We start from the raw sequence: 24,544 nt of genomic DNA, 5'->3' as shown, positions 1-24,544 counted from the left end.
ATGCGCGGCTGTGATCGGAGGGCGCACGTAATTTTGTGTGCGCTCTCTGCACGCAATAATTAGACCTTTGAAAATGACTGTTTTAGTTTTTTTAGTGGCCAGTAAAAGAATAAAAATTTACGCACATACCACTCAATTTCTACGTGCCTAAATATCTATTACCTAAACTTTAATTTTACCTGCATATCACTTTATTTAATTCACAATATTGATATGGTGTTTGTGGTGGACGCAGTCCTCCGCCAATGAAGTGCCTTCACGTAAAAACACTGGTAGTCCTGCAGGCTGCTCAGATTGTTGGGCCCGTTTATAATCTGCGAACGAGTCGGATGAAGCTCATCGTCCCCCCAAAAAAAAAGAATTAATAAAAAAAGTCACTTTCCGAAAAAGTGAAAAAGAGTCAATTGGTATGTTTTTATTTTATTTTTTATTTATTTTGGAGTTTATACCTCCCACTGAGGACTATTAAAACGGTTTGTTGTTGGTGAGTAATTTGTTTTCGACTTGTTAAAGAGCTTTTGTTTCATTTATTCGCTGGATAAAGCGAACCAAATCAAAACCTTTTGGGCGCTCGATTTATAAATGAGTAGAATACAAATAATATTTGGTTAGTAGTATTTATGAGACCCTTAGGGTTACGAGTTCGAGACTCGCCTATGATAACCACAAAAGAGTTGGATGGGTGTGTATATAGCAAGTGTGTGCTCACCCATCCAATCTTATATATATATATAAGCATGTATATATATACATATATATATATGTTTGTGTATGTGTGTCGCGGTCTGTGGTTTGTTGGTTGGCGTGGTTCACCGTAAGTCTCCTCAGGTCACGGGTTAGATCCTCAGTGGCATTGAATTCTCCAATATTTATGCACATGGTGCGGGCTCTCATCATAGGGTATAGCGCATGGAAATTTAGTATTTGGGGCTCTGCCAAATACCGATTTCATTTTGAAAAAAATAATATATATATATATATATATATAATCTAATTGAGCTACAAAGATTTATAATTAATTAAAATTATTAATTAAAGAAATTGTATAAATATATATTAGATTATATTTATATGGTGTTTTAATTTAAATAAAAAAATTTAAATTTCGACCTCAACCCTTTACATCCTACCACTACGTGATTAGAGATGTCAAAACGGTTTTTTGTTCATGAATTGCTCGTGTTTGGCTCGCTAAGCAAACTGGCCGAACGAAAACATTTTTTTTTTTTGTTTGAAATATAAACGAATCAATCACGAACAATGATATTTTTTAACGAGCATGTTCAAAACAGCCCCGCTCTGTAATCTCTCACCTGCCTGTCTCACCCAACCCATAGAATAACATTAACGTCATCTCATGGTAACCGTGACGAGTAGCATCCATGGAAAGCCTCTGGATATGGAAAAAATATTACGTCAGGACTCCAGAGTTCAATAGTAGAGCGTCACGTGTCAAGTGAGCCCCACAAATTTTAACACCGACCAATCCCAATACATTGCAGTGGACCCATTTGACACGTGACGTCTCACCATTGGATTCTGGACTCAAATTACGTCTGCAAATCCGGATGTAATATTTGCTCTTAGATTTGGATGTCTGGTGCTTCCAAGCCTGCTCATGTCCTGCCCGTCGTCGTCGAAGCTTGCCTTGAACGTCTACCCGGTCGAGCCACGGCCAACCAGGCAGTCCTTATCCAGTACCGCCTTCTTTTTTTCAGTTCCCCAAAAGGACTCTCACCTTGCCCAATTGGTTAACAAATTTGAATAAAGTAGCCTGAATTTAAGATCAAACCCGCTGGAGCTCACTTTATCTACTATTAAAAAGATAACAGAGAGCGGTTGTTTTGAAGAAGAGAAATATTTTGGATGGTTGATATGTCAATATTTAAGTTGTGGTGTTTAGTATGCACTATGAAATGTTTTAGATGGTAGACTTGTAAAAACCCCTTCCATTTTTTTGGTTGGGTGAGCTGCATTGAAGCTTTCGGTGCGGGGGGGAAATGTCCAACTACTAGGTCGTCATTAGTCATTACATCTACACAAGTCAATTAATTAGCACTGAAATTAAATGTGTCAAAATATTATTATTTTAAGAAAATATCGCTAACAAGTCTTGTTGGAAACTAAGTTGATAAAATCATGTAAAAACAAACCTTAAATACATATATGATATGAGTAACCAAAAAATAAAAACTAACTCAAGAAGAAATAGAAAATCACAAAATTTTGGTCTTTAAAAGAGCCAAAAATTGTAAATCAACGGATCCATCATGAGGGAAATAAGCTAGAAGGCCACTGAAGCATTTAGCAACTGTGTAGCATCACAAAAGTAAAGTATGACACACCAATAGATATATCACAAACTTAAATATTAAAGTAGATATGAGATCCATTTAGAAATTTTCTCAAATTCCAACATACAACAGAGAACAATAACAAAAAAAAGAACTGTGTAATACTGTTCTCAAAGTCCAACATAAAGCAATGATGAAAGCAAGCAAAAGAAGAAAAATACTAGTAAAAAACAATAGTAGAAAATGCTTCATGAATGAAGAGTAAAGACACCAACTAACTTGCTACTCACCGAAGCAAAACTTAGCATTGCTCAAAAGAAAAAAAAAATCAACCCATCTCTCACGTAAATCCATGAACAAAACAAAATGCTCCATTCAAAAGGTCTGTAAATCAAATCTAGCAAACTTACACAATCGAGGGATGCATACTAGTGATAGCAGCCTCAATACTAAAAAAGAGAGAAGGAGCTAGCAAGAGGAGAGGGTCGACTGCTCCCAATCAAGAGCAGAACTAAGTTAAAAAATTGTACTGAAACATCATTTATTGAGAAAACCAACCATCTTAAATCTGAGCAGAGGGAAGAAAAAAATAACATTAAGTTTCTGGCTTCCAACTAGAGAATAAAAACACCTAGATGATGAATTGATAGTGCCCAATAGAACATCCAAGTAGAGACTCAAAAAATTTGTGTTACTCCTAATGAAAGGAGAAGATAGTATAACCCTTACAAGGGAAACAACCCTCAAAAGAGCCAAAATCTGAAACTGTGTGGGTTACAGGAGTAAATTTTTTCATCCAATGCAAAAGACGCCACACGGGGGAGCATAATACTCTGATAACAAAAGAAATTCTTTATAGATCTCACACTAAATGTAATTTTTATTCTAGTGAGTGAGCTTAGTAGGCATAGCTGCTTCGATTTATTTCAAAACACTTGAACAACTACTAACATCATTCTCAAACCTTCTAGATATTTTCTCTCTCCAAATATGATAAATGATATAGTGACAAGATAGAAGGAAGATATTTTTGCAAATTATGATAATTAGGCATAGATTGAATATGATCTAATATATGTAGGAGATAATGACTAAGTTAAAAGGTAGCAGTTCATGGTAGCCAACCCCTGATGATAGCATTAGAAAAGGTAAACAGGAATAATAAATTGATTGATAGTTTATTTTTCTTAGAGCAGCAAGAGTGGTCATTCAATAGTACAAGGAATATTTCTTATCATAACAACATCAATAGTTTTAAATGAACCAAGAACAACCAAATATTAGCAAGTGAAATATCTCAAAGCACAATTTTTATGTTAGATACTATTTACCCAATTAGGAGAGGGAAAAGAATCATAAAATTGATCGTGAATATCACCCAAATAGAGGAAATGTTGAAGAGGTTTGTTTTACCCAACCAAATGATAATGACACTGATATTCAAACTAAGTGTCAATAATAAACTTAAAGAGGTTGTATAACAATGAACCTGTTAATTCTGTAATATGGAGAGAGCTGTAAATACTTATAGTATTAACATCCAGAACTTCCAAAAGGGACTTACCAATAAGCTATGTATTCCATCGTAGAGAAATGTTAAATTCATTACCAATAGAAAATGAAATATTGTGCTTTAATAGGCCAGTCACATCTTTCAGTTTTTCTAAAAAATGAGAGACTTTCTTGTGAGTATAGTGCCAAAGTGAAACACAAAAGGAATGAAACCAATTTACAAGAAAGAGAATTTTCTTCGTCAATAGAGATGACTAATTTACTCATGAAGATCAATGAGAGGATTTCAGTAGGATGAAGACGAAGACCATCATAAGCCCATGGCTTAAAAATTCTTTCCCAAGCTACCATGTGAAGCTTGCTATTATTAATATTGCCACAGAAAATAAATTTTGAACACCATCTATGAATAATTTTGGTACAACTCTTGGGCAAAAAGAGAGCTCACAAATAACTTGCAATATTTCACATAGTAAATTTTATTAGTAATAGCCTACTAGTGAGAGTGAGAGTTAGTTAGTGAGAGAGAGAGAGAGATTCACCCTTCAAGAATTAACTGCAGTTTGTCTAACAAAGGCTAAGAAGTGTCAAACTTGGGTATAAGGCTAGAGATTGGGAGTCCAAGATTGTTGAGATAGCTATGAGAAATATCACAACCAAGGATATAACTAAGAGTTTGGCAATTATTAGTTCTGCTTAAGAAGAAAATCAAATTTTTGAAGGGGTTAAGTTTATGGTTAGAGGCCTTATAAAAAGCATCTAACAAATTTTTGAGAATCTAGAGATTTAGTGGGGAGGTTTCACCAAATATAATCAAGTCATTATTATATAAAAGTTAGGGGAGTTTATAATTGATATTAGAATTACAAGGGATGAAAAATTTAGAATTGATGCTATAGTCAATTAAATTAGAAAACCTATCCATAGCCATGCAAAATAAAAAGGGAGAAAAGAGGACAACCTTATCTTAAATCAGCACATGAGGGAGAGATAATCTTCCAAAGCACCATTAATACTAATTAAAAAATTAATATTAGCAATACATGCATGAGTCCAATCAATAAACAGATGAGGAAGCCCCTTTTTTTTAATCGTTAAATGAAGAAGGAAAGGTTGACAAAATCAAAGGCTCTTTTAACATCCAACTTGGCAAGGAAGGAGAAGAGAATTTAAATTAGTTAAGCACCTCATTAGTTGAAAATAATATTATTTATATCACTCCTTTTAGCATTAAAATTAGCTTGTTCCACTTGAATGATGGAAGGTATAATAAGATTGAGCCTATTCACAAGTATTTTAGCAATAACTTTGTAAATAACATTGAATAAAGACTTAGACCTATAATCTAAAAAAATATTGAACGCGAGAAGTTTTCAAAATGAGGATTATAATAGTAACCTTGAGGTAAGTCTTTTGGTGCAGAGGAAATGGTTTACAGCATCATGTATATCGTCACCAACCATATTCCAATAGGACTTGAAAAATTTAAAAGCATAACCATCCAGTCTAAGTGTAAAGTTATTATGTGCAATGAAGACAATAATTTTGATATCTTCAGAGATGACAGAAGCATAAAAGAAATACGTAGGTTTCGTGGAGCCATTTTGCAAGGATGTATTTTATCCCGTATGAGCAGGGAGAACACATTCCAGAAATAGTCCCTTGAAGTAATTAATGGCGGCATTGGCAATGTCTTTATGAATACAAAAAATGACTTTATAAGAGCTAATAAAATTAATAGAGCTTTTCTTCTTTCCGAATTTGAATTTTAAAGACAGAAACTTGAGCATATTTTGACCACAAAAGAGCCAATTGGCTTTGATCCTTTGAATAATTCAATCAATTTGGTAATATTTTATAATAGATAACTCGTAGTTCATCTCTTTAAGGCTGTGATTAAGATTCTTATCAACAGGATTGGATTGCATAAAAAATAAAATAATCTTCTATTACTTTGTAACATTTTCAAAAGCCTTCTTGTGATATGCATTAGAGTTATATTTCTTATTTTAAGTATGAATTTAAGGGATTTAAGCTTGGTCATCATAGAAAAAATTAGTTCCCCGTGGGTTAGTATAAATGAAACCTCCCATAAAATGTGAAAGAATCCATGGAAGTGGATCCAAAAATTCTAAAATAAAGAAATGATGCATTAGAAGGTAAGTAGAGGGAAAAGTGATGATGAATGGGGAATGATGTGAAAAAGTGGAAAAGGTCTCAAGCCAAAAGTGATTCACCGATGCTCTATCCAGCTTGCAAAAATAGAAGCTTTAATTCTATGATAGGACAATGTATAAAAGAGAAAATTTGAAGCATGGTCACAAAGTCCTGCATTGAGAATGAAATCGTTGAAAGCTTGCAATTTTGAAGGGGGTAGAGATTTGCCCCCAAACTTTTTTGATTGAAATCTGCAACAATTGAAGTAGACTCAAATAACCCGACATTAGTATATAGTAGCAAAAAACTGAATCATAGAAAGACAAAAAGCAACTTTGTCCAAATGATTATTAATAGCATAAATAATGGGGGTATTTCAAAACTCCATGGATAACCTAACTATAAATGATTAAGAGTTTGTAATCTAAGGATGACCACTTTTATTTGATCTAAACCCTATCCAAGAGGATAAACAAAAATTATTGCAGTCCTTCTTAGCAGGAAAAAAATATGAGAAGCAAAAATAAGGGATCTTTAAGGGTGGAAGCATAAAGTTTTAGTTCAAGTATACAAAAAAAATTAATATTAAGGGATCTAATAAGATTTTTATAGTAGTTGACATGATCTGGAGATGAAGATAAGACACTCCATTTGTTGAATTTGCTCTCAGATGAGTACGAAAAATTTTCCTATGACATTCATTCATAGAAAGATCTTGAATTATAGTGAACTAAGTACGACGCTATTGAATCATGAGTTTCGTCGGAGAGACAAGGAGTTCACAAAGGTCGAATCAGCTAAGACACTTACACTCCAACTTGATAGATTTGAGAAGACAAAGAAGAATTTGACAAATAAAGATGACAACGGTGACACTTCTCAAAATGAGGGCAAGTCTCATGGGCACAGTCTTGAAAAAAATCAGTGTGTTTTTTGTTTATAAGCTGATCATTGGAATAAAGATTGTCCGAAAATGAAGGAGAAAAGAAATTAAATTGCATCTGAGGTGAAAGCCAATATTATTATGGAAAGATGTAAAAAAGAGATTAAGTGTGTTTTAGAATGAGTCACATGAAAATGTTTAAGTATATTCTCAACTCTTAAAAGAAGTATTTGTATAAGTCTTCAATGTTTTATTTGTTTTTATGTTTTATACCTGATAGGATAAGTCCAACCTACCAACTTGAGTTGACAGTCCACAGGCCAATTTGTGACAAGTCAAACCATACCTAATAATTTGCAAAACTAATTCGTGAGTTGATTCCGGTCATATCTATTCAAGGGTTTAATTATCGCCAACTCAAACTACCATGATGTTTCATCAATTCACCTCAGACCAACCATTGCCTTAGAATTAGCAAAGAGCATGACCAAGAACTAGCCCAATGAACAACATAGATCTTATCTATGATAATTCAATACAAAATAATCCGACAATAACTCTCGATGAAGTCCACCGAAGACGGGACTATGAATTTGTTTTATGACTAGTTTAGCACTTATCACAACCCATTCTCCCTCACCAAATCCAATATCTCGTTGACTTATCAACTTATCTTGTCAATTAGTTACTAGGGTGCTACATGAACAGTTAAGTCGAATGTGGCATTATAGACTGTTGTGCGCCATAAGATAACTTGGTACATGGTGTCATCATGAACCTTTGTTATAATAATCATTCTGCTCATGTAATCATCACCCCGTTATATAAATAAGAGTCACATGTGCATAAAATGGAATATAGGGGTGTAAACGAGTCGAACATGAGCGAGCCCATGCTCAGCTCGTGCTCGGTTCATTAAAAAATACCAATGTTCGTGTTCAGCTCGTTTATATTTCGAATACAAAAAATGTGTTCGTGCTCAGCTCATTTGCTTAGCTAGTCGAACACGAGATGTTCGTGAACAAAGAATCATTTTGACAACCCTAATCACGCAACCGTAGGATGTTAAGAGTTGAGGCGAGATTTAAATTATTTATATTAAATCATTATTTAAATATAATTTATAATATTTTTTAATTGATAATTTTAACTGATTATAAATCTTTGTAGCCTTGTAGTCAAATAATTTTTTTTAAAAATACTATTCATCAATTATGTATATATATATATATTAATTATTTCGCGCCAAAATGAGCCGAACACGAACGAACAAATCTTTGTTCGTGTTCATTTATATATCGAGCGCCAAAAAATTGGTCGTGCTCGACTTATTAACTTAGCAAACAAATCAAACACGAACCTTATAACGAGCCCAACACGAACTGTTCATGAGTAACGAGCTGTTTTGACAACCCCAATATTCCTATAGTGTGAAGAGGTTCACACTTGAATTGATAAAATATATTTTGAGAGTTATCATATAAACAATCCATTTTGATACAACATAATATTGATGTAAATATAAAAAAAAATTGAGTTTGAAAATATATTTAATATCATGTTTGATTTTTTTCAAAATAAAAGATACATTTAATGCCAAAGGAGACTTAGAAAATGTTTTTGCCACCATTTTGTGTAATTAATTATTAGCGCCATAAAGAAATTTAAAGAATCATTTTCCTTTCGAAAACAACAAATAAAAGAAATTTATTTATGGATGAAAAAATATTTTTTTTTTTATATGGCTATGCATCAAATGTAAGGTGATTTATAAATTTAGAGGATGACATTTTATACAAAATGGAAACACATGATTATCATTCATTCATGTTCATGAAATTGCCTATACCACCATATGGTCAGAATTTTATGTTAATTTAAATATAAAAATAATAAGGGTTTCTTTGGGGCAGCTGATAGGCTCACACACACATAATTTTTGTTAGTGTTCGGCTCGTTAATTTAGCAAATGAATCAACACAAGCTTCTTAATGAGCTGAATACGAATTGTTCACCAACAACAAACTATTTTGACAGCCCTAATTGAATAGGAGGAAAAATATACACAAGAGAGGCTCTTTACGGGCTACATTAATAAAAATAATAGTGTTGCCTCTTTTATCTTTTCGATTGTTCGCTCGCTCTTTCTTTTCTCTGATCTCGAGTGTTATTGTCTTAGCGATGTATTTACTAGATGATTTGGATACAAACATACTAAAATCTTAAAGAATTATAACAAAGAAATAAACTACAAACATAAAATAAATGTTGTAGTTATTGTCTTAATGATGTATGTACTAGATTTACGTGGAAGCCCTTGACAAAAAAAAAAAACTATAATTTGTGTGTGTGTGTTTGTCTATGCACGAAAGATAATGAGGGTCCATACTATCGGTCCAATCCATCCGCCACCACCACAAATTCTCTCAAAAATATTCTCATAGTTTGCATTTTATTGCGTATGTCACATTGTGAACATTTGGATTTTACCTCAATAAAATTCAGGTCACAAACTCTAACAAAATTAGAATTTTCTAAGAAAAAATGTCTTGAAAATAGATTATTATTTTTTTAAAATGATTGTAATATAGTTATTTTCTTATGAAGTTTTAAGTAGGGATGAATTAATCAAATATGTGATTCAGACTTTTAAATCTCTGAGCTGATTTTAAAGCCTTTTTTATGGCCAAGCCGATTTAAGTACGCACAAAAGCATTTCATTTTGAACAAGTGCTTCAGTGGAGCATGATATATTAGAATGTTGTGGCCAAGATCTCCGTTTCGTAATGTACACCTCAAAGATGTTGAATATATGTTTAACTTAATGGGTGAAACAAGTAGATCCTTTGTATGATACAAATTCCTTGTATTAAATCATGATTAAAATGTTTTTATTTTTATTTTTAGTTGTTTTTTTTTTTCATTTTTTTCATTTTTTTGCAAGATTTAGTTAAGGATTAGCAGTTTTCTTAACATTTATTCTATATTTCTGCTGCTTTATTACATTGCCATTATTTATTTTTTCTATGTTGTATTGTTTTAGATAATGATCTATGTGCTGGTAGTGATCGATATCTTTTCCATCTGAAAAGTATGCATCCATGAATTTAAGTGATGCCAAACTTTTCCTTACCATTCCTTTCTAGTTGCTTCTGCTTCAGTTCTCTCAGGTTGGTTCGCTGATGGGATCCTCTTACTTCAATTTGTAGCTAGATGAGGCTGCTCCGATTCTAGCCAGATTGAATCAACCTGTTGTAATTGCTAAACTAGATGCTGACAAGTACCGGAAGCTTGCTTCTAAACATGAAATTGAGTACTCTCTAGACCCTTTTATTAGTTTCCTCTATTTCTAAATTCAAAGCAGACAGACTTTTGTTTCTTATAATATTATGTGACGGAGTATTTCCCTATGATTCATATTGTTTACACTGTACAGTTTACTTTCAGTTGAGTTCTTGTATTTGGCTAATTGGAAAATAAAATGCCTTGAATGTATTTCAAAATATTTAACATTTTCAATTTTATCTACCATTCAACACCGAATTTATTCTTATTTCCATTTATGGTGCAGTGGCTTTCCCACACTAAAGTTCTTTGTGCACGGTGTTCCCATTGAATATAAAGGTCCAAGGAAAGCTGAACTGCTTATCCAATTTCTGAAGAAGTGCGTAGCACCTGACGTTTCTGTTCTCGAGTCATCTTCTGCTGTACATAACTTTGTGGAGGAAGCTGGAAAACATTTCCCTATATTTATTGGCTTTGGCCTGGATGAATCCTTACTTTCGGAGCATGGAAAAAGATACAAGAAAAGGTCTTGGTTTGCTGTAGCTAAAGGTTTTTCTGACGACATAATGGCAACTTATAACTTCAACAAAATTCCTGCATTGGTAGTCATTCATCCCAGTTACAATGAACAAAATGCTTTCTATGGCCCTTTCGATGGTAAGACAAATCCTGAATGGAATGATTATTTATCTATTTTCTATTGCGGCAATCATATTTCAGGATTAGTTTCACATGACATTAAGATACTTTAATGCTCGATGTTTGTAAGTATGGAAGAGTCGTAAATTGGCATGTGCTGCACATATCTATTTTGATACATCTTTTCTATTTAATGTGAGAACCTTGCTCAGATAGCCCTAGATTCTGAAAGATCGTTAATGGCCCAACATTTTTAACTTAAGTTCCTTATATAATATTGTGATAATTGCCCCCTTAAGCATAGACTCTCTTTTAATTTAAATCGGCTAAGAACATTGTTGAGAAAATTAGGGTGAAGAAAAAACAGTAACGACACAAATTCAAAAGAACACAGAGATTTAACGAGGTTCGACAAAGATGCCTACGTCCTCGGGAGCAGAGCTGTGATTCCTTTCACTATTCAGAAAAGGGTTTACAGAAATCAGGGGATACCTCCTGGGGTTACTAACAGGCCTATTTATAACCCCAGGAGTAAACCCTAGGCACAATATATAATTACAACATTATCCCTGTACCGTACTGCGGGGCTTTGCCCCCGCACCCCAACCCACGTAACTTCTCAATTTGGACAGATTCTTCTGCTCCGCTCCGCTCCACTTCGATCCAGCGTCTGTCCCTATATGGTATATGAGTCATACCATAACAAACATCTACATGAATTCTGAGTTTTCTTAGCAATTGCTCCTGTTTTATGATCACCAAGAATTAACTTTTTTTAACATTTATCTGCACAAACTTTATGTTATTTGACATTTGTAATTTGTATTTATTTGTTATTCATGTTTACTTGTATTTGCTCTTTATTTTTGGTTTGTTTGAACGACTTCTCTCAATGAAAAGCATTAATAGAAGGATCATGTTTTAAATCTTCAGGTCATCTCTTAGATGATTTTGTTCGTCAAAATCAATTGCCACTTGTTGTTCCCGTCGATTATGAAACGCTTAAGCTGCTGAACAACAATGATAGGAATGTAGTTCTTACAATTGTGAATGATGAGATGGATGGTAAATAACTGGAGCTATTTAAAATTTTGAGATCTACTGCAGTTGTCAATCGTGATTTGGTTTTTGGTTATGTTGGAGTCAAACAGTGGGAAGACTTTGCTAGCACATTTGATGTTCATAGAAATACAAAACTTCCGAAGATACTTGTTTGGGGTGGCAACGATGATTATCAATTGGTAAGTGATGTTTTTATTTCAGTAGAATCTTGTTTTTTTCATCACCACTAACTTAGCAACATAGTTTTTTTTCGATGGATGTTCAGTGTTTTTTTTCTCCCAATGTTCTTACACATTTTAATGTAAAAATGCAATTTTATAAACTAGCCCCACAAAGATAGCTCGATGAGGTTGATTAGCTAGCCTTCCATATTGAAAAATTGTCATCCATCTGTGGGTTGAAGGACAGTGGGTTGAAGGACATCTTTTCATCTGATTTATTTTTCTTAAGATGCAAATAAACTTAAAGACTTTAATGCTTAAAATACCTTCCAACAAAAGATAAGCACCAAGGGGCTCTTATTTTAGATTTAACGCGCCTATGTTTATAAATCATTATAAATAGCAAATTATTAAGTAGCATTTCATAATTTTCAATTTTGATAAGTACAATATATTCAAAACAAAACATCAAGATCAATAATGTCGACAATGTTAAAATGATTCATTTAATCTTGATACCCTTGCACGAATACTTTTAGTGTGGAGCCTCTTTCTTCACATTTTATTCAAAAGACAAGCATGATAATATGACAATTCATTATATGTTGATTAGTCAAACAAATATGATAAATCATATGATAATATGGTAAACAAAGTTTATAAATTATCATTATCATTTTCTTATCACAAACTTATATGTTCATCTTTATGAAACCCCATACTCCATTTGTTCTTCCTAAGGGTCCGTTTGGGGTAGCTGAACTTATTAAAAAACTGTTGAATGACAAGAAGCTGCTACGCAGAAGCTACTGCAGAGAAGCTGATAGTCTATTTGTTTTTTGTAGTTTCGAAACAGTTGTGCTGCAACTGTTTCTAAAAAAATAATATTTTTGCCCATGTACTATAGTGTTGTTTATAACAAAATTGAATCATATTAGCACACTCCATACTTAAAAACAATCATCTATTTTAAACGTTACAAGATAAAAACTGGCGCCTCACAAAACCGTGAGTAACATGACAACCAAAATTTAAAAAATGACTATTAAAATAACAATTAATAATATGATAACATTGTTGTTTTTAAAATGCACTTGACTTATGTCACGAGATAAGTTGTCCTCTAAGGAAACTTGCCACGCCCGATCACTATCAGCTGTCAATTCCTCCAACTCATCTGCCCACCTAAATATGTCACAGCTTTCCTGCCTTCTTCTCGGACATCTATAAAACTATATCTCGTAGCTATGTGACTGATGTGAAGTAAGCAAGAAGCATGCTAGCCCACAGTAGCAGCATAATGCTCTAGAGGTACCAGAAGTAGCACAAATTCTTAGATGCAATATTAGCAAAAAAATATTATAATTAACCAGTATAAGTTTTATTAAACTTTGTGGTCTCAAAGAACATAGCATAAGCCAATGAATTTATCACTACGAAAAGACAACAGATCTTATAAGAAAGGGTTTTTGGTTGCCTTCAAATCACAAAATACTGAGCTCGTTTGTGTTATACATGCATATCACAAAAAAAAACCTTTCAGAAGAGCCTCAGGAAACCATAACATTGAAAAAAGAACTTGATTACTTTCATTAGGATTTCACATGTGGCAAGAACTAATAATAACATATTGGTCATCCAGAAAAATTCTTAAGATCGAATGTCTTATCATTGACCTCCAAAAAAATAAAAAATAAACATGCAATAAATATTTATATAGAATATTATATCCATGGTTGTCTCTTTAGAATACATGCAAAAGAGCGATAAATAAAATTGATATTCATAATATAGATGATTGAACAAAACATCAATACAACAAACAATAAAAGTATTCATCATCCATTGCAAATAAAGTAACAAAAAAAAACAATCGCTCCATTCAGTAGCAAAGAAGGACGTATGTATTCTGCTTTCTTAATTCTATCATTTCCCTAGTACCTTCCCCATCTTGGGTGCAACTCTCAGGTAATTCAACTTTTGCCTGTGATAGAGAATGTCCTACACGATATTTAAATGTTTCAGTTGGGACATGTAAATGATCTTCATCGGCCCTGCTGAAGTCAACATCACCGTGCGAAGGATGCCACCGAATATAGTTGTGGAGAGTCTTTGCGGCCTTCGCAATCTGCACTTGCTTAGAAAACATATATGTAGGCATATCTCATAGTATGACCCTTTTTCTTTCTACACTCCAAATATTTTTTCAATGACACCACACAAGAACGAGTGTCTCTAGTTAAACATTTCTCTCCTACCCCAAGCGACATTACTGGCTCTTTCAAAGTCGAGAATGTGACATTTTGTATCAGAAATGACTTCAAATACCTCATTTATAAGGGATATCCAACAGTGACCAAATAATATTTATCTGACATAAATACAATAATTAGTAATGCACTGAAAAAATATTTAAATAAAATTAACGGTGTGCATTTGAGTTTTTGTGACAAATTTGAATATATGACTGTCATGTGCATTTTCTTCCCAATCAGTCATAACAAAAGTAAAACACATATTCAAATCACATACAGTCATTACATTGTGTTGGTGATTCGCACCACTCAATGGATGCGACTTTTTCATTATTCGATACATGTGCATCCACGTATTGTTCCAATACAATTCTAAAAAATTAAAAAAAAGGTTTTGTAAATTATTGTATTTATTTTGACTTCTAAATATAACGAATCTAAATATAACGAATAAAAAGAATTATCTTAAAACATGACATATAGTGGGTCATGTGCAATCTCTATGTGAGTTCTCTCAAATATTGAGTTATCTGACTTGATAATTTTAGATGACAAACTAGCAAGGCATTTAACCCAACTGAAAAGTATCTGTTGATTGTCTCTGATGAGTGCTAGAATCGCTTCATCGTTCCTCTCATATATTCATTATGTGATAAAATATAGAGGACTATTTCTAACACCTCTCTGAAAGTCATTCTGGAGAAACCATGAAGTCCATGATTCTTTTATAATTCATGTAAGAGATCAATAAATATTGGTTGTCATATGAAACATTTGGTTGAATCTTTTTGGGTGCCCTACAAGTAACTCCTCATCTCATTTATCACAAATGTAAGATGATGTCATGCAAGGAGACTGATCTACATATAAGTTGTGGTACTCATATATCAAACATACCGCTGCTATAATTCTCCTTTTGCGTCTCTCTCTTTGTGAATTAATGTTCGACAAGTGTTATATTCAGGTAACACATAAGAATCACTGAATTGGGTAGTATAAGAACTTTTTATAGCCAAGCAACAATCATAATTGAAATTGGAAAAACAAATAACAAAGTGTACAATGAAAAAACAAACATCCAAAGCAGCATTAACAGTGTCCCAAAGAAAAAAGAAGAAACATCCAAAGCAGAAGCCAAATTAACCTAATGGAAAATAGATACAAATTGTTCAACGATAAATAATGAATTCAAGCGTCCGTGATGTCGTAAAATAACGTAAATAATTGACCATATGGTCAGGAGTCATCGCATAAAGAACTTTCTAGGAATTGGGTCATCCAACAACTTTGTGGAGAACAAATATAACGGTATGTTCTCATAAATTTCTGGAGTTGCTTACAAAATTCACATAACTTGTTGGATGGAAGTTGCTTGTGATGCCCTAGGGTTATTCATGCATGAAACCACCAGTTGTGAAATTTGGTTTTTAATGAAAGCAGATCCTTCTTTTTTCCTTCTCTCCACCCTCGGACGCTTTGTCCTACCAATGGATTCTACTTCATTTAGGTTCGAGCTAGGGCATTCGTAAGAGTTAATTGTTTATTCGACATCCAAGTTCTTAGTTATGTCTAGAAACTCTCGCTCACTAAGGGTCCATGCATTATTCCTTGTTGTCGTGGCCTCACCAAACATTTGGTCGAAATTCTCTTCCAGCTCATGGTCAATATTACTGAATTCAAATTTTTTGGCGGCTGGGACTACCTACAACATAAAGGGTCATGAATATGTTGTTATATTTTATGAAAAAAAATCATAATATGTTGGTTTGATCTATTTCCGCTTCCAATCTCTCAACCCATCATTCTTCCTAAGTATCATTTGTCCGCTTTATCGGGTCCCAACCCAAGCCCGTGGATCCTCATTTCAATTTCTCCCAAAATTTGTAAGTTATTTTTTAATTGATACCACTTATTTTTCAATTACATACTATCATGCTTCCTTGAACCTTTTCATAATATTTTGCTAGCTCTCCTCGATAAAATAAGTTGTGACCTATTACCGAGCTTCACCTCCTTAAAGCAGAGGTCGCAAAATATTAGTTTGGATTCCTTATCCCACATAGCAGATAAACCGAGTTCTTTTGTCTTAACCATTGTGTTACTATCTTAGAAAGAGTTAAAAAAACAAAAATATTTGACACAATTAGCACAATTCGAGCAAAAAAAATCATATTTTAATCACTACCACCCCCACACAAATCACCACTATCCCCATCAGTTCTTACTCAAATATTATTTGTAAGATAATCAATTTAGGATTAATAAATCATACATAACAATAGAAAGTAACTTTCATATAAATGCACATAGCTGCCATGCAAATAAACACATAAGTATTGTGTACTAGGTTTGTAAATTTCTCTGAAATTTAAAGAATAATCCTGAGATAGCTAGGTAAATATCCCAAAACTTCTTTTTTATTGGTGCTCCAGGCATTATTTTTTCCCCAAAGTAATATTCAGTACTTAGCAAAATTTCATCCAACTAGCATATACTAACCCCACATAATTCAAGCATTCAACAATCTCTATTTACATACACAACACACAATTCTAATGAACACATCTCAAACAATAATTTAATATTAATGCACACAACAATCAAATGTGTAAAACCACATCAAAATGAATACTATTGCAATACAAGCAACATAGGAAAGTTGTGGAAAAACTATAAAATACGCACGAATGCAGCTATCATCATTCCTCAAACATCACATTATGCATACAACTGCCATGAATGTAAACACATAAGAATTGTGTGCTGGGTTTGTAAATTTCCTTAAACATTATAGATGAATATTGTGTAGTTATGGAAATTTTACGAAATTCTAAAGTCCCCACGGAAAAAGCACAAAGTGATCAAAATCTTCTCATAAACAGAATATACACAACACCCGAAACATTATTTTTAACAATTGCTAAAAAATTCTTACTAAAAAATCGAAAGTCAAGATAACTTTCCACTCCATATTCGTGAAAAGACAACACTTAACATTGTTGTTAACACATGCTAAACCAGCTTCCAACCATTATTCAAATTCATACAAAAAAAAATAAAATTCATGATAAATTCTCAATCCATATTCATAACATACACAACACCTTAAACGGTGTTGTTAACAAATACACCATCAGCTATCATCCATTTCTCAAACTCTTGCTCAAATATCAAAATTCGACCCAGCCGAAAGATTGTTGTTCAGTACTCCAACTCCAAATTGCATTTATTTCTCAAATTTGTACTCATATATCACAAATCATGGAGGAAAAAGGAAGCAAAAATGCCAAAACCTTTAGGGTGATAGTTTTGTAATTATACCAATAAAACTGAAACCAATATAGCAAAATCGTCACTATGTATGTATCAACTAAAGACCACAAACCGAATATGCCAAAACCAATTGAAAGTATGTATGTATAAATCCATTGAAAGAATGGAGTTGTAGGCACTGAAAATAGAGAAACAATGAATGTCACCTATGCTATGTCTGTATAAATCCAAAAATTAAATTTTTCTCTGCAAATCATACGGCTAATAGAGCTATTCCACGAAAAATATATGAGGGGGAGAGGATATCAGAGGAGGAAGGAAGCAAACGACGGCAAAAACCCTATTCAAATGTGTCGACAAACGAAGATAGAGTAGAGAAAAAACCATAGGCAGATCGCTTGCAAGACGAGGCTGAGCGGGAGGGAGGGCACAAGAGTAAAGAATGCCAAGTAACGCAGAAGAAGCGGGGACGGGATCACGGTGCGACTTATCGGGCTCATTTAATTAAACGTGCCAAAGCTGCACCATCCATACACCCGGAGCAGCGGCGGCCGGCCGCTGCGCAGTGGAAACGTTGCGCCAAACGAGGCCTAAGTCTTGTATAAGGTGTTAAACCTATTTTAAACAGTTTTTTTAATAAACACGTAAAAGTTACTTTATTTATATTTCTTTTTCTTCCTAACCCTTAACTTTATTTCTATTGACTAGTCTTATTGGCACATCTTCCACCCTTTGCTTTATGCACCCAAATCACTTAACTTTATTTCCAACATCAAATGGTACTACCATCATAATTTCTCAATTTATCATTTTTAGTTTTACCACTTCTCCATCATGACGATTTTTTGTTGCATAGAAGCCATTTATGAATGACGTTTTTAACGAAACCAACTCATATCTATGTAACATAATTGGCTTAATGTTAATGTGAAAATATAGCTTTAAGTTTCTATGATTTTATTTTACCTTATACCATTTTTTAGCTCTTCTCAATTTTATCCACAAAACGTTAACTAGAGAATTTATGTCCTCTCTTATACTCTTATTTATCTTTACAATAAGTCCAAGATACTTTAAACTATCATAGCTAAATTTTACCTTTTTTTAGTAATATTGGTTTATAATTAGTGATATATAACATGTATGTCATACCCATGATAAAAAATGTATGAACTTAATGTTAATCATTGATATACATTTTAAAGATTTTTATTTTTTTTTCACACACCCAAACGTAGACCCATCACATATGCAAGGCCTTAAACCCATGTCTTAATAGTTGAAAGACAAAGCTCTCAGTCACTAAGCTAAGGTGACTTACATAAATTTGCAAGGATTTAAGACTTGTTGATCGAGTCATGATTACTTCTATTACCGGCCAGTACTCAATTATCATATGAATAACTTCAAGGGTGTTGGACATATACACAATCATACATATGAATACTCAATCTTCATTTTTGTAGCCCAACTCACATTTCAAGTTTTTTAGTCCTACGTAATAATAAAAACTTGGCATTCCATTGTTTATATAGGAAAAAAAATTGTTTAATAGCTTGAGCTCCTAGTTGTCTTGTTGGTGGGCATTTAATGTATTGGTTTAATTAAACTCATTTTAATTAGTATTTAAGATTTTTAAATTCATAATTTTATAGTTGACTTAATATAATATATAAAATTTAAGTATTATATATATTTTTTTAATAATTTAATTGAGAATTAAAAATAATTAAATATGTAATTTGGACTGGTCATCTCTATATAACACAACCTGGTTCATCGGATTGCCAGTTCAATCAGTGATTCATGCTGCTTTTCACCAATTCGACGTGAAAATAGTTTTTCTCGATTGAGCCGTTGAACCAGCCAGTCCAGTCTGACTTTTAAAACCTTGCATTTTCATGCATAAGTTTATAACACCTAAGTGTAAATACATAAGAATGGTGCGGTATGTATGTAAAATTTCGCGGTATGTATGTAAAATTTCTTTTTATTTTTTGTCCTTTGATTCCACTTTTCTTCATCTAGTTTCTTGCAAACATTCTTCTAATCATTTTATTGTTTTCTTAAATGTCATAATTTTTGTATTGCAAATCTATTTATAATTTTACATGCCGTCAGCTGCGTCAAATTTTCACCATAAGTATTTTAAGTGTAGTGTGTCATTTCTTTGATCCCTTAGCCTACCGTTGCATATTTTTTATTTCAATCAGCTTAAATTACGGCATCTCACTTGCAAATGATAATTGTAGCAAGTCCTAATCTAATTTTCACCATAATTAGGATAAGTTGTGAAGCATTGATGATTTGTTCTGTTCTCTTATTATTATTATTATTATTATTATTATTATTATTATTATTATTATTATTATTATTATTATTTGCTATGATCATTTATATTAATTTTGTAAGAAAATGACAGCAAATCAAGCTGCCAAAGAAAGTCAACAATTTACAAAAAAAAAAAGATTTTGTTTGCTAGTTGTTGTGGAATATGTACTTCCTGGCATATAAATGAGACGGAAAGAACACAAGCAAACACAGATCATTTACGTGGTTCGATCCAACTGGAACGGGAGGGAATCAATCAAATAGTTCACTAAAGCAAAAGAAATAGAGAATACATAGCTTATACATAAAGATGGGCTCTCATCTTCCTTCTATGGCCTCCCTCTCAAGCGACACCTTGATACAAGGCCTCAAGATGCTCTCATCCTCTCTAGTTCTCTAGCTGTTTTCTCCTCCTTTGTGGTAGCTCAAGATCTCTTTCTCTTGCTCTCCTAAGTCTCACACCCTCTCTATTTTAGAAGCAAGAGAGTGGTAGGTGGGAGGTAGGTGAGCGGTAGGTGAGCGGTAGGTGAACGGTAGGTGTATCCATCACAGAATTACACAATAGGAAGAAGGGTAATTGTTGGTGGGAAATAGTCTCCTCCGCGCCTACCAAAAGTATTCTCATAAGCTATCCTACTACTACCAGCTATGTATTCATTACAATTACCGCTGGTAGGTGTGAGGGAGATTAAATTTGTATGGAGAAGTTATATTTGATTTTACAATAAAAGTTAATTCAACGAAAGTCAACACCTACTTGAACCAATAAGACCATTAACCTTTTTTAATAGAGCTATTAAATCACTATTACCTTGTCAAAGGAAAACATTGTAGTAAAGAGTATAAGTTTATTCTAATATAAAGCTTTACTATACAACATTAAGTGGTAATTTTTATATCGGGCCTTAGAATTAATAAGAAGTTCGAGTAGTCGATCGATTTCTAAAACTGGTAAATTCAGCTTATAAGTTCAGGCTAATAATTGAAATTACATTAGCTGAACTACCTGCCTTGTTCCAATCCCCAAGCTTGCTTAACTTCTTAAATGAGATAGGCTAAGGCTTCCTTTTTATTCGCAACGGCTTCCTTTTTATTCACCTTCCGTTTACAAAAGATCCAAGTTCAAACTCAACTAAGGATTCAAAAAACAGTATATAGAAAATTCTTCAAATGCAGAAAAAATTGCGAAAAAAAAGATGTATTTTTGACGGTGAACTGAATGGGAGTATTAAAGATTGGCTACGAATGGACCTCTTACACAAATATGAAATCCGTTGCTCCTTAAGTGCGCCAAATGTGGCTTCCAAGACTGATGTTTGGCTTGACAAGGAAGAGAAGTATGAGCTGATTGTAGGAGGGATTTACTTTTGCATCGCTAAAATCTTACTTATTTGCTTAGTTAACATCAGATTTACATGCATGCCATATAATGCACATCTAACTTCTAGACTTTGATATTTATATTTTATAACATTTTAGCATAATAATCACATTAACCACCATCACTACCCTTTTAAAAGCAAAATACACATGTTTATGACACCAAGATGTTAATAAGTGTAAATATCAAACTTTGGGTGTTAGTCATGTAAATACATAAGAACTGTGTGACATGTATGTCCATTTTTCAAAAGATTAATACAGAATGATATTTGATGTGATGTTAAAAATTTAGGTGTTATACAAGTTAATATTAATGTTTGGATTTTAGATATGTAAATGCATAAGAATTGTGTTATATGCATGTAAATTCCTACACAATTCTTTACAGGATGTGCCAATGAGAAGACAAAAAATTTATGTGAAATGAAATTAACAACCAATACAATATTATAAATGAATGGATAAAGCATGCTAATGACCTTGAAGTTGAGAGTCACTATTTGCACAGTTTCCAATCCGAAGAATCTCCTGGTGCTTAAATGACGGTATTGGAGTACAGAGAAACTAGATGCCGTCTAGCGGTGTAGCCGTCACTCAAGCATGCCTCCAAGAAGGGAATATAAGAAGTGCTTCATAAAATTGAAATTTTATAAGTAAATGGAAGAGAAATATAGATATTGTCAGAATAAGAAGCTTACTAAAAAGAATTATTAATAATAAGAGTGTGGCAAGAATATGCAACATCATAGTTATCATGTTGTGCAGATTAGTAGATTACTAGTATCAAAAGAAGAGTTGTATCTTCTAGACTTGAGGAATAGCACCTTTGTTATAAACTAAGGTTTGCTTGGAATCACTTCGTTTTTTTTTTTCTTTTTGCCTTTATTTAAAAATATATTTGTTTAGTATATGTTTTGCATTTTTGTTTTTTTCAAAAGCAAATAAGCTTGTTTTTTTTAATAAACCATTATTTAAATTATTTTAACTGTTTTTAAAAACAATTCACCATTTTATCACATACCAAATATGTTTCATTGTAAGTAAAAAAAAATTGAAAAAAAAATAGAAGTGATCCCAAATGGCCCTCTAAAGAATTATTTTTTTATTATTGAGTTGTATAAGTTAATTGTCAGCATTAGCATTCATAATTTTTATTCATATTAATAATTAAGCACGCACATAAATGGTATTTTCTTTAGGTGGAAGGTTCAGAGAGCCTCAACATGAATAGTTTGGAGGATATAGAATCTCAGATTAAACTGTTTCTTAAAGGTTACAGAGAGGGAAGAACTATTAAAAAAGGAAATTAGTGGCCCTTCGTTCGCAAGCATCATCAATTCTCTTTTTGGAATACAAGCTTTACTATTGGTTCTCTTTGTGTTAGCTATTGTGATTGTTATGTTTAAATTGGCAAAACGAGGGGAAGATCTTATTTACAGAGGACAAACAAAGACTGAAGAAGTGAATCGAAAGGATTACCAACCTGGAGATAAGGAAGAGTGAGTTGAGGTTTATTTTTTCTTTGGTTAAGTAGCATTATAGGTTTGCTTTTTAATAGGGTTCACTTGCAGTTAGCTCTCTCAAGAATGTTCATTAAGCCAATTTTGATGTTATTTTTAATAGATTCAGAATCTCATGCATTTTGAGGAATTGATTTTGTTAATGTTTCAGGAGAGGACAAACTATAGCTTTCATTGTAATTGGAAAGATTTATAGTTAGCTATTTTCATGTGCTCAGGATATGCTTGTTTTTGTTTATAATCATTTATGTTTATTGTTAGATTGGCTTTATAGACGGATCAAATAGTCATGACATAAATCTTAATGTACTTGATGAGGTTGGTGTGTTGTATCTCATTTGGCTTGGTTTATATTATTAAATATTTATGATTTTACAAATAAAATGGCAAAAAAAAATTCCTTATAATATATTGTAAATATAATGAAATTGTCAACTCATCATGTGTGGGTGAGTTGCTCCTGTAAAGCAAGCAACTTTTACTTAGGCCCAGATGAGTAATTCTTCGAGCTAGGATAAGTGATTTCTTAGGTCACAGAAGTGATTCGCAAGATTGGGTGAGTTACCCTAGCAAGTCCTTCAAAAATATATTCAGTTCTTCAATTCTCTTGTAGAGTGACTTGTGAAAAAAATAAGGGAATTAAACAAAATATGTACTATTTTAATTGAATAGTAAAGGAGAAAATGATAGGCATTATGATTTTATTTAGTTTGGTCATCACAATTAATGCTCCATTTAATACTTTAATAATCATTTTAAAATGATCATTGTGTATGTCAACAACTATAACAATCTATAAATATGGATAGATGTATTTTAAGTAAGGTTTGGTTTTCTTTTCGGACTCCTCTTTACTTGTAGCTCTGCAAATCCCATTTTCCACAAACAGATGAGTTATTTTTAAAGAAAGTGGTAGTTAGTCCAAACCATAAATTACATCAAAGTATTCTTCGCAAGTACAAGTAGGTTAAACAAGGAAAAGAAAAATAGAGATCAAGTTAGCTTGTGGATATGTAGAAAAGAAGATTATAGAAGAGAGTGGAAGACTACACCTTAGGAGGGTCTTATAACTATCTAGGATCTCCAAAATAGAGTTGGGCAACCACAAGTTGTAGAGGTAAGATTGATCAAACCGCCTATAAGTTGTTATTGGAGGTAAGATTTATCAATCCTCCTATAGGAAAGGGTTAGCCCAAAGAGCTATAGATTGGCTATTTCTCACAAACCTGCCATGAGCAAGTTATTGACCAATTGAGTCAAAGGTTGCAACTCATGCAGATTTGGTATCTTAATCTTGACCTTTATTAAAGGTCTTGTGATTGCACTTTATTAATATTCATATTGACAAGTTTCTAAGTTGAGAGTTTTTTTCTTTTTTCATCTTTTCTTATTTAATGAATACTATGTGCTCAACTTTGACAAGATTGTATGAGTATCATGGAGAAAAACTTTCACTGAAATCACAAAAGAGGATGCTTCAACCATTAGAGAGAGCATTTGTATTGAGGGTGAGCTTTTTATGGTTCTTATTTAATAAAATCACAATCTTGAGGCTTATGGTTCTGTACTTTGATGTGAATTTGATCATGTTTATGTTTTTTTTTTTTTTTTTTGTGGCGAATAAGAGCGGAGTCATCACATTTGATTGTAATTAAAATATCCTACAAAATCAATTTTATGAAATCATTGTTTTCACAAATTTTGTATGATTTTTGTGCATACATTGAGTTTTTAATTTTACCATTTGCTTCTTTGCTAGGCTTATTGTTCTTAAAACCTTGGGCATATA

At 32.8% G+C, this 24,544-nt stretch overlaps 1 pseudogene; it reads left to right on the top strand.

Annotated features, from left to right (window-relative positions):
• On the top strand, positions 1-22,738 carry LOC110026892 (annotated as a pseudogene).
• The last annotated feature ends 1,806 nt before the right edge of the window (positions 22,739-24,544 follow it).

This window comes from Phalaenopsis equestris, unplaced genomic scaffold (genome assembly GCF_001263595.1).
Source record: "Phalaenopsis equestris unplaced genomic scaffold, ASM126359v1 Scaffold000403, whole genome shotgun sequence".
NCBI lineage: Eukaryota > Viridiplantae > Streptophyta > Magnoliopsida > Asparagales > Orchidaceae > Phalaenopsis > Phalaenopsis equestris.
This window is presented reverse-complemented; position numbering and strand designations above follow the sequence as displayed.